Here is an 8896-nt window from a genome sequence, read left to right as displayed (position 1 = left end):
ATTTTTACTTCTTGGTTTAATTTTTGCTGGTTATTAGTCGCCATAACCGAGGCGACTAATTTCAAACTCTCTTGCCTTTTTGTAAACTGGGCAGTTTTTATCTCCGGTCCTGTGCTCCGGAGTGTTGCAATGATGACACTTTGTAGTATTTCCCTGTTTGTCACATTTTTCGTAGCGGTGTGCTCCAGCACAGTGTGAGCACACTTCTTCCCTTGTGCAGTAGTGAGCTCTATGGCCGTACATTTGACACCTATAGCAGCGCTGTACTGTGATGTAATCCTTGATACTACAACTATTATCCCAGTCCAGATACACTTTCTCCCTTTTTCGTAGAAGGTCCCTTATCTGCATAGTGCATTCCATTATCCAATGTACTTTGTCTGTTCGTGTCTTATTAGTTAGTTGATGTACCTTTTTAATGCCGTTACTGAAATCCTCTTCACTCATCACATTTTTACAATTTTGTTTGTAAATTTCATCTTTTATTTCTGGCTCCGCTTTGTTTGTTGGGACATCATAGATAATTACTTGTGGTTTACGTTTCTGTAGTTTCTCTACTACAAGTCCGCTGTCACTTAGTTTTTTATTATTGATTATCTTATCCAAATCCGTTTTTTGCTCCACCTCAAGCAGTACTCCTTTGCTAATATTTCTTAGATTTTTCACCGTAATTCCAATTTCACTGGGTGACACAGCTTTATTCATTATCTTTTTGACATCTTCAGCTTCTTTATCCTTTTGTTTAGCTCTTACTATTAGAATTTGCGGGGCTGGTTTCGTCCTTTTTGTGAAGCCCGTAACAGTCGGTCTCTTGACGATTTCAGATAGCAGTGGTCCTGGTGGGTAATGCTGCGTCGATAAATGTGTTTCTATGTTTCGATCTTCAGTTCTTCTTTTGGTCATTTCTAATAATAGTTCCTGCCTTTCTTCTGCTCTACCTTCCAGGTTTGCTATTCTAAGAGTCATTTTCCGGACCAGCCGTTCGATTTCTTGATGTTTCTTCAGTTGTTCATCATGACATTCTCTTGATATTTTTTTGCTTTTCAATTGACTTGTGAGGGTCTTCTCAAGTTCTTTCAAAATATGCTTGATGGAGATATCTTCTGCTTCCCCTTCGCTGTCTTCTGCATGTGGACTGGGAGTATTTTCCTTTGTCCGTTTTTCTTGACGTGTTGTTTGAGGTGTAGTAACTTCCGTTTCATCTTCACGTTCTTTTCTTTTCTTCAGTTCCTCTTCCTCTCTTCGGTTCCTCGATTTGGTAGTTGATTCTTCTCTTCTTGGACTCCTAGGGGTCTTGTTAGATCTTCCAAACACTAAATCTTCGTCATCGGATGGCATTTTGTTTAAAAACTTTCGCACTTAAGCGTCCCACTGTCCTAAAACGCGTTTAGCCCTCTTTGCCGGTGGGGGACTTAGGGCAGGGCGACACGGTCCCCGACTAATTGCCCCCACTCGTTACCAGCCCCCGGCCTCGAGGAGGCGGGGCAAGCCCTTGCCGCACACTTAAATTTTGGTTTTAGTTTGGATTAAACGCACACTGGGGAAAAAACACTTCGTCACCTAATTCTGACTATCAATCAGTTCAGAGTCACACTGTTCAAAATCGCACAAAACGCACTCGCGCTTGCGGCAGCAGATCGACGACACGTATCTGCTGGGCCCGGGGGCCACCTAAGAAGACAGCGAAAGTTTCGCCAATACGCAAAATTAAGCAACTTAATTGTCCTGATGATTCTTCTGACTCATTACCGCCAAGCACCGTCCTACGCCGGGAGCATGGAGCGCTCGTGGCTACAACGGCTGTACCGCTATCATATGAAAGTTTAAATACGGTAACTACATGTGCTAATAGTGAAAATATAACGAAAGTTATAAGCAGTGAAAATGTGCTCAGTGCAATTTCGAGTGTAGGAGGGGTGGGGGGAACCAATCCCCTTTCCACAGCTGGGAGTACGTCACTCCAAGTGACCTTGAAGCCGGCTTCGCGAAGCATTGGCTATGCCTCGCCAACCACTGCAACCCCACCCCTGCCGCCTACTGCCCCCACCTCCCTTGTCGACGCGTCGGACGAGCTCATCGCAAGACGGCCAACCGCCCCGCCTGCCTCCTCTACCGCTCCTGCAACTCAACGACGCCGCAGCTACGCATCTGCCGCCAGGTCGTATGACCACTATGGCGCTCTGTCGGGCGCGCAGTACTCAACAGCGGCGAAAACTGTCTTCGCCTTCCAGACAAAGAAGATCGTTCCCTCGGATTCCGGTCCGAATAAAAAGAAAGGAATTATTTTATCTGCTATACCTGATACTTCCATTCACACTTATGTACTAAAACTCGGGGAAAAACTTGGAGGGGGGCATAACATTACGCATGCGACCAGACTGGCTCATCAAAGAATTTGTATTTATTTAAAAACGGAGGAGCTGGTCGAACAGTTTATTGCAAATTATGGTGGATTATCAATAAATAATACCTGGGTGTAGGCAAGGCGAATGGTAACCCGCACCGAGAAAATAGCACTGAAAAAAGTTCCTCCTGAAGTAAGTGATGCTGATTTGGCTGATATTCTTAGTCAAGTAGTGCAGATTGTATCCCCTTTTTACTCCCTTACCCTAGGCGTCAAAGATGACGGCTATAACCATATTGGTTCATGGAAAAGAACGGTATATGTAGTCAGGCGAGAAGGAATTGTTCTGCCTGATTCCTTCCTTGTCGAAATTGGAGATACACCGCACCGAATTTTCATTGAACATAATGACCACAGATGTAATACTTGCAATAAGCATGGTCATATTTCCAAAGATTGCCCACATTCCCTATTTTCACTGGCGGAAGTAGAAACCAACGAGGAGATTGATAAGTTCAACAGATTCAGGCTTCAATTGGTGGACGTTAGACATATTTAAGTAAATGAAAGGTCGTAGCACTTTTCCACAAGAATTTTTAATGCGTACAACGCGTTTCGGCTCACTGAGCCATCTCACTGAGCCGGTCTTGTACCAGATGATGGCTCAGTGAGCCGAAATGCGTTGTACGCATTAAAAATTCTTGTGGAAAAGTGCTACGACCTTTCATTTACTTAAAGAGGAGATTGATGCTACAGAGCGGCTAGAAATTCCCGATCCACCCCCACCTCCTCCTGAACCACAATCCCTCTCCGTTTCGGGAATCGCACAGCTATCCACCATAAACCCTGACCCCGTGCCTTTGTCATTGCATGCAGAACCCTCAACCTCTAAAAATCTTCCTGGTCAAGAAAAGGAAAAAGATCCCCCTAGTATCACTGTTCAGTCACAATCACCTTCTCGTGACTTTATACCCGAGTCTCATGAGAGGGACTCTGATAGTCAATCTTTTTGCTCCCTTTCACTCCCTCTGAATGCTGAGAATCTTTATGATGATCCTGATATTGGCACAGCTTCTTTACTGGAAGTAAGAGGAAGAATCCTGACGATCACCGAAGTACGAGGGAGGCCGGTGGATCGCCGCAGAGGAAGAAGGGGAGTAAAGTTAAAAACCCAGACTTTGAGGGTCTCAGACAGATTGAAGAGTTCTATTTTGAACATCCTGATTTCAGTTCAATACCCTATCCTCGATTAGAAAAATATTTATCCGGGGTGAAGCGGATGGATCCGCAAAGGAAGGCCAAAGAACTTCTCCTCGATGAGGAGGAACTGTTAAATACGTTAAAAGAAATAGTACAGGGGAAAATTGTGAAGGAACAAGCTTTAAAAAATAGACTTCACAGGCTTGTCAGTGCTTTGTCAATAGATAAGAGGTAACTACCCTTCATCGATTTTTACACACATTTATTTATTTAATTTTTAACTATTTATTTATTTATTCATACATAGCACTAGGAATAGGAGAGGATGCATGAGATTACATTCATGACCTTGAATGTGCGTTCAGTACGGAGCCAATATAAGTGGGCTCAGTTGTCGTTGTTTATGAATAAGCACAATCCCGACATACTTCTCATACAAGAGGCAAACACTGACTTTCCCACAATGCCTTCATTGCCAAATTACACTTTTTACTTTAGCACACCTGTTATTCCTCATGTCGGTGTTGCCTTTGCGATTAAAAATAATATTGGAATATCCTCTCTTTCGACCAAGGTTATTTTCCCAGGTCATGCTCTGGGTTTATGTATGACCATAACGTATCCAGAACGTCACACGTTTTTGCTGGTGACTTATTATGGGCCTCATTATCAAGACCGTGCAGTAGAGCTGGTACATGAGATGAATAGGTACGTAGAGGCGGCCTATTCTAAATCAAGAAACCATAACATTTGGGTTGTGGTAGGAGGAGATTTTAACTGCACCATGGCTCCTTCTATAGATAGATCATCTGGAATAGAGACACATGCTAGGTATGTCTCAAAATTGAGGCAGTTGATTAATCAACATCGACTCGTGGATGTTTGGCGAAGACTTAAACCTAATAAGCCTGGCTTCACTCATTTTTATCACCGAGGTGTACATACTGCATCAAGGTTGGATATATTTTATATGACGGACACCAGAGTGCAGTCAGTGCATAAAATATGCATTGAATCTAGCTTTTCGGACCACAGAGCTGTGTCAATGCGCCTCATCATTTCAGATAGGAAGAAACATATTCCTTACTGGCGATTTGATAATGCTTTGCTTGAAAATGATAAATACTGCTCCTATGCAAAGCTTTTGATCAAATCAATAGCAGACACACAGGTCCATAAAAATCCATGCGTAGCTTGGGAGCTTCTCAAACAGGAGATAAAAGAGCATGCTGTTACTTACAAAAGAGGATTACGAATGAACTTATCCGCTGAGACCGAAGAAGGTTATTATACTCGTGAGGCTAAAGCCATTGTGGCAAGAGCCGGTTGGGAAAACATCATTACGAATGACACGCCCTCAGCGACACACCTAGCCAAATGGGCTTCTGGAACACAACCAAAGCCAATCCAGAAGCTAAAGATTGATGGCCAGTGGGTTGAAGACCCAGAGATTTTGGCGGCTACCCTGCATACACATTTAAAAAATGTTTTTGGCTCAGAGTTAAATATCTCTGAAGACGTCTCAAGTCAAAATAATTTTCACTCTACTCTTGATGTGATCGAGGAAGATAACTCTTTTCACTTGGAAGCTACACTAGAACCCAATGAGCTATTTAACGCACTCAGGGGTCTCAAGAAAAACAAATCCCCTGGAATAGATGGCTTAACAACAGAGTTTTATTTAAAATTCTGGAGGGAATTAGAAAAACCCTTTCTCTCAATGTTGAATGCGAGCTTCGCACGTGGAGAATTGCCTCGATCTACATCCACAGCCTTACTTGTAATGATACCCAAGATAAAAAATGTTGAAACACTAAATGACCTAAGGCCTTTGTCAATCACAAATTATGATTACAAAATCATCGCGAAATGTCTATCCAATAGGTTGTCTCAGGTAATTTCCACAATTATATCCGCCGAGCAATCCTATTTTGTGCCTGGCAGAACGATATTCGATGCAATTTCGACAACACGTGACATTATTCGATGCTATAACGAAAGTAGTGAACCTCTGGCTGTGCTATCCTTAGACCAGGAAAAGGCCTTTGATAAAGTCAATCATCGATATCTTTTTCGGGTATTTACCAAGATTGGTTTTGGTTCTTCTTTTACTAATATGATACAGACCTTGTATAATGGCGCGGAATGCATGGCCAGGGTGGCTAATTGCACAACTGCTCCATTTCCATTCAAAGTAGGGATTCGACAGGGCTGCCCCTTGTCAGGTCAGCTCTATGCTCTAGCTTTTGAGCCTTTCATCAGAAAGCTCAAAACTCACTTGCAACCAATTGAAGTAGGGAATATTATAAAATCCAGAAATGTATGTAGCGTCTATGCTGATGACATTAATATTTTCATCACTAAGGAATGTGATTTCAATAAGGTATTAAGCATATTTAAGGCCTTTTCAAAAATTTCGGGCGCTAAGCTAAATCTCAATAAATGTAACGGTCTCTGGGTTGGTCCATGGAAAACCCGGGTAGACTGTCCTCTAGGCGTTGCATGGTCGACTAGAGGTTTGAAATGCCTTGGTGTCTGGATTGATACTGACCCCATACGCGGAGATGCTAAAGTTGAGGAGGAAATAGCTACGAAGTTAAAAGAGACAATGAACAGATGGAAAGTGAGAACCGGTTCAATGTCCTTGAGAGGGAGAGTACTGGCTTGTAACCAGTTTATTGCTCCAAGAATATGGCATGTACTTCAGGTTTTTACCCCGGTATCAGCCATGGTGAGGAGACTACAATCCTTACTGGTTGACTTCGTGTGGAATGGCAGGAAGCACTGGCTTCTTGCAAATGTAGTGACTGCACCCATAAACGAAGGCGGCCTTGGGCTCGTAGACTTGGCCACAAAAATAATGGCATTTAGATTCCTTACAGCACAACGTCTATTATTAGAAAAGGATATCAGCCCTTGGAGAGCTCTTGCGTTGCAAAGAATGGAAGCAACCTCGGGCACTGGAAATGCTTACGCTCTCCTCTCTGGAGCGAAAACAATCTACCTTAATCAAAAAAGTGACAATTATTACTATTCCCTTTTAGAGTCTTGGAAATCTTTTGATGTACAGCCCCTGATGCCAAGTAATGATAGAGGATCTGATCGACCTCGCTTGACTGGGTGGCCTCCCCCTGATTTAATGCCAACCTTCGTGTTTCACAGTAAGATACACAAATTATTTATGAAATTGCCTTTAGTCAAGCCAAAAGCGTACAAAGAAACATTATATATCAAAAGCTCTGAAACATGGCCTCTGAAATCGAAGGAAACTGATGAAAATGTGCAATGGTTAGGAATCAGAGGGTGGCCAACTCTTGGTTTAGACGCTGATGTGTCGTGGAGACTGCCATGGTGCGTGGGCGGATGGTGTGTTCCTCCACCGGATTGGAATAATTCGGACATCAGCCTGTCCCTGGTGCCCTGGTCAAGAGGCTACAGCCAGGCATTTGACATTCCTATGTAGTAAAACGCGCTCGATGTGGAAGGCTGTCGTAAAATCAGTAAAATCACTGACTGAATTAGAGCAAATACCGCTACTTTTCTTATATTCAGGGTTACCAAGGCATAACAAATTTGATGCTAAGGGAGTTAGGCTAGCAAATTTTCATGTATCTCTAGCCAAATCAGCAGTGTATCAAGATGTAACACTTTATTTTAGAGGAAAAGTAGATTGTGTGAACTATTTGCCTTCTGTAAAAAAGAAATTATTGAGAAGGTTAAAATCCGAAGAAAGCTACCATCGGGCTAATGATTCCATTAGAGAATATCTAGCTTTCTGAAAAACATTGAATATATATATATATATAAACTGTGACGGAACAGGCCCGTTTCCCTGCCAGCCCGTCGACCCGTCTCAGCCCTCACGCTCCCGAGTGTTACCCCCTCCTTCTTTCCTTCCCCGACAGCTCGCCACTCCGAAATCTGGTTTCGGTAGAATGTGATTTTGGGAAAAATATTGCAGAAGAATACGATCTTAGATCGTTTATTAGGGCGCCACCCAAAACCGCGGCCCACGAACTAGCTTTGCCGGTAGAAGCAAGGACGTTCCAAACTCCCAGGATTAAATAATTGTTAATACGGGTGGACAATATGACAATGCGGACACTGGTTGTTTGACTCACGCACGGACAAGGGTTTGAGGATCCGACGAATGAACACTGACCTTTTACATTATGCACAAAAATCACCATTTATTATTGAGACTTTGGCGAAAACAACGAAAAACCATCAACGCACTGATGAAAAATCACCCTTGAACAATACTAAGCCTAATCTACAAACTAATGATGGATGAATGAACACAAGCAAAAAGATGAAATACCCTTGATGACACAAAGAAATAAGAATTGAAAAGCCATTACATGTTCCTCGTCTGCCTCCTGGAAAGACGGGAAATTATGATACATTAAATTGCCCTTATTTACGGGCGTAAGACGTGCAATCAATAGTCCTTTTCTGTTCAATTAACTATTTAAAAACTCGGTGCAGTTATTGACTTTTTGCAGTCTCGCATGAACTCTTGCGAAAGTGACTTGATTGGTCTTTACATGAATCACCGGTATTTGGATGAAGTAGACGGACTTTAGAGTGGTAATCTTTACCCTCTTGGTACTGCTTGAAGCACTTGGGAATGTGATAATACGGGAATAATTACTGGAGATTGATACTTATGGGCATGGCAGTCTGTGGTTCCCGACGACTCCGTCGCCAGCGATTCGGGGAGCTTTTTGGCTGCTCCGGATGAAAACGGCCCACAAGCGCAGCGACGGCCTCACTTTCGGCACAGATGTCGCCTTCTCAAACGCCTGGGCCAGCACCTTTATCCGTGCTCCGGAATCAGAAACTGCTCCACTTCCCCCGGTCGCTCTCCGTCACACACCTCTGCAATCACAGCCGTTGCCTTTCTTGGGTCTCCTTCCCTCTCACAGCTGAGCATTGACTGCCAGCTCCCAATTATGTGCTCTCTCTCTGCTGGTACCTCGAGACAGGCTTGTCTCCCTCTCGACCAACAGACCAGTACCGTGTCCGTTCGCCAACTGACTTCATCCCCACTTCTCCTCCTACCACGTAACCTCGCTATTCCCGATTTTTCCGTTACGGAAAGCTGACACACGTCACTCACTTTGAATTTTAGCCAATCACGTCACTGCACAAGTGGCGTGATCGCCTTACATCCTATGGGTACAATTGAATGGGAACTAAAACCATGGTATTTTACCGTCTTATACTACATGAAGGTCAGAGTCACTTCGCCCGATCCACGTAATCTTCCACGGGGAAGATCGTAGCCGCGTGAGGCGCGCTGACATGGGACGAAAAGAAAAAATATCGTGACCACCCGTCACAATATAT

Source organism: Ischnura elegans, chromosome X, assembly GCF_921293095.1.
Source record: "Ischnura elegans chromosome X, ioIscEleg1.1, whole genome shotgun sequence".
NCBI lineage: Eukaryota > Metazoa > Arthropoda > Insecta > Odonata > Coenagrionidae > Ischnura > Ischnura elegans.
This window is presented reverse-complemented; position numbering follows the sequence as displayed.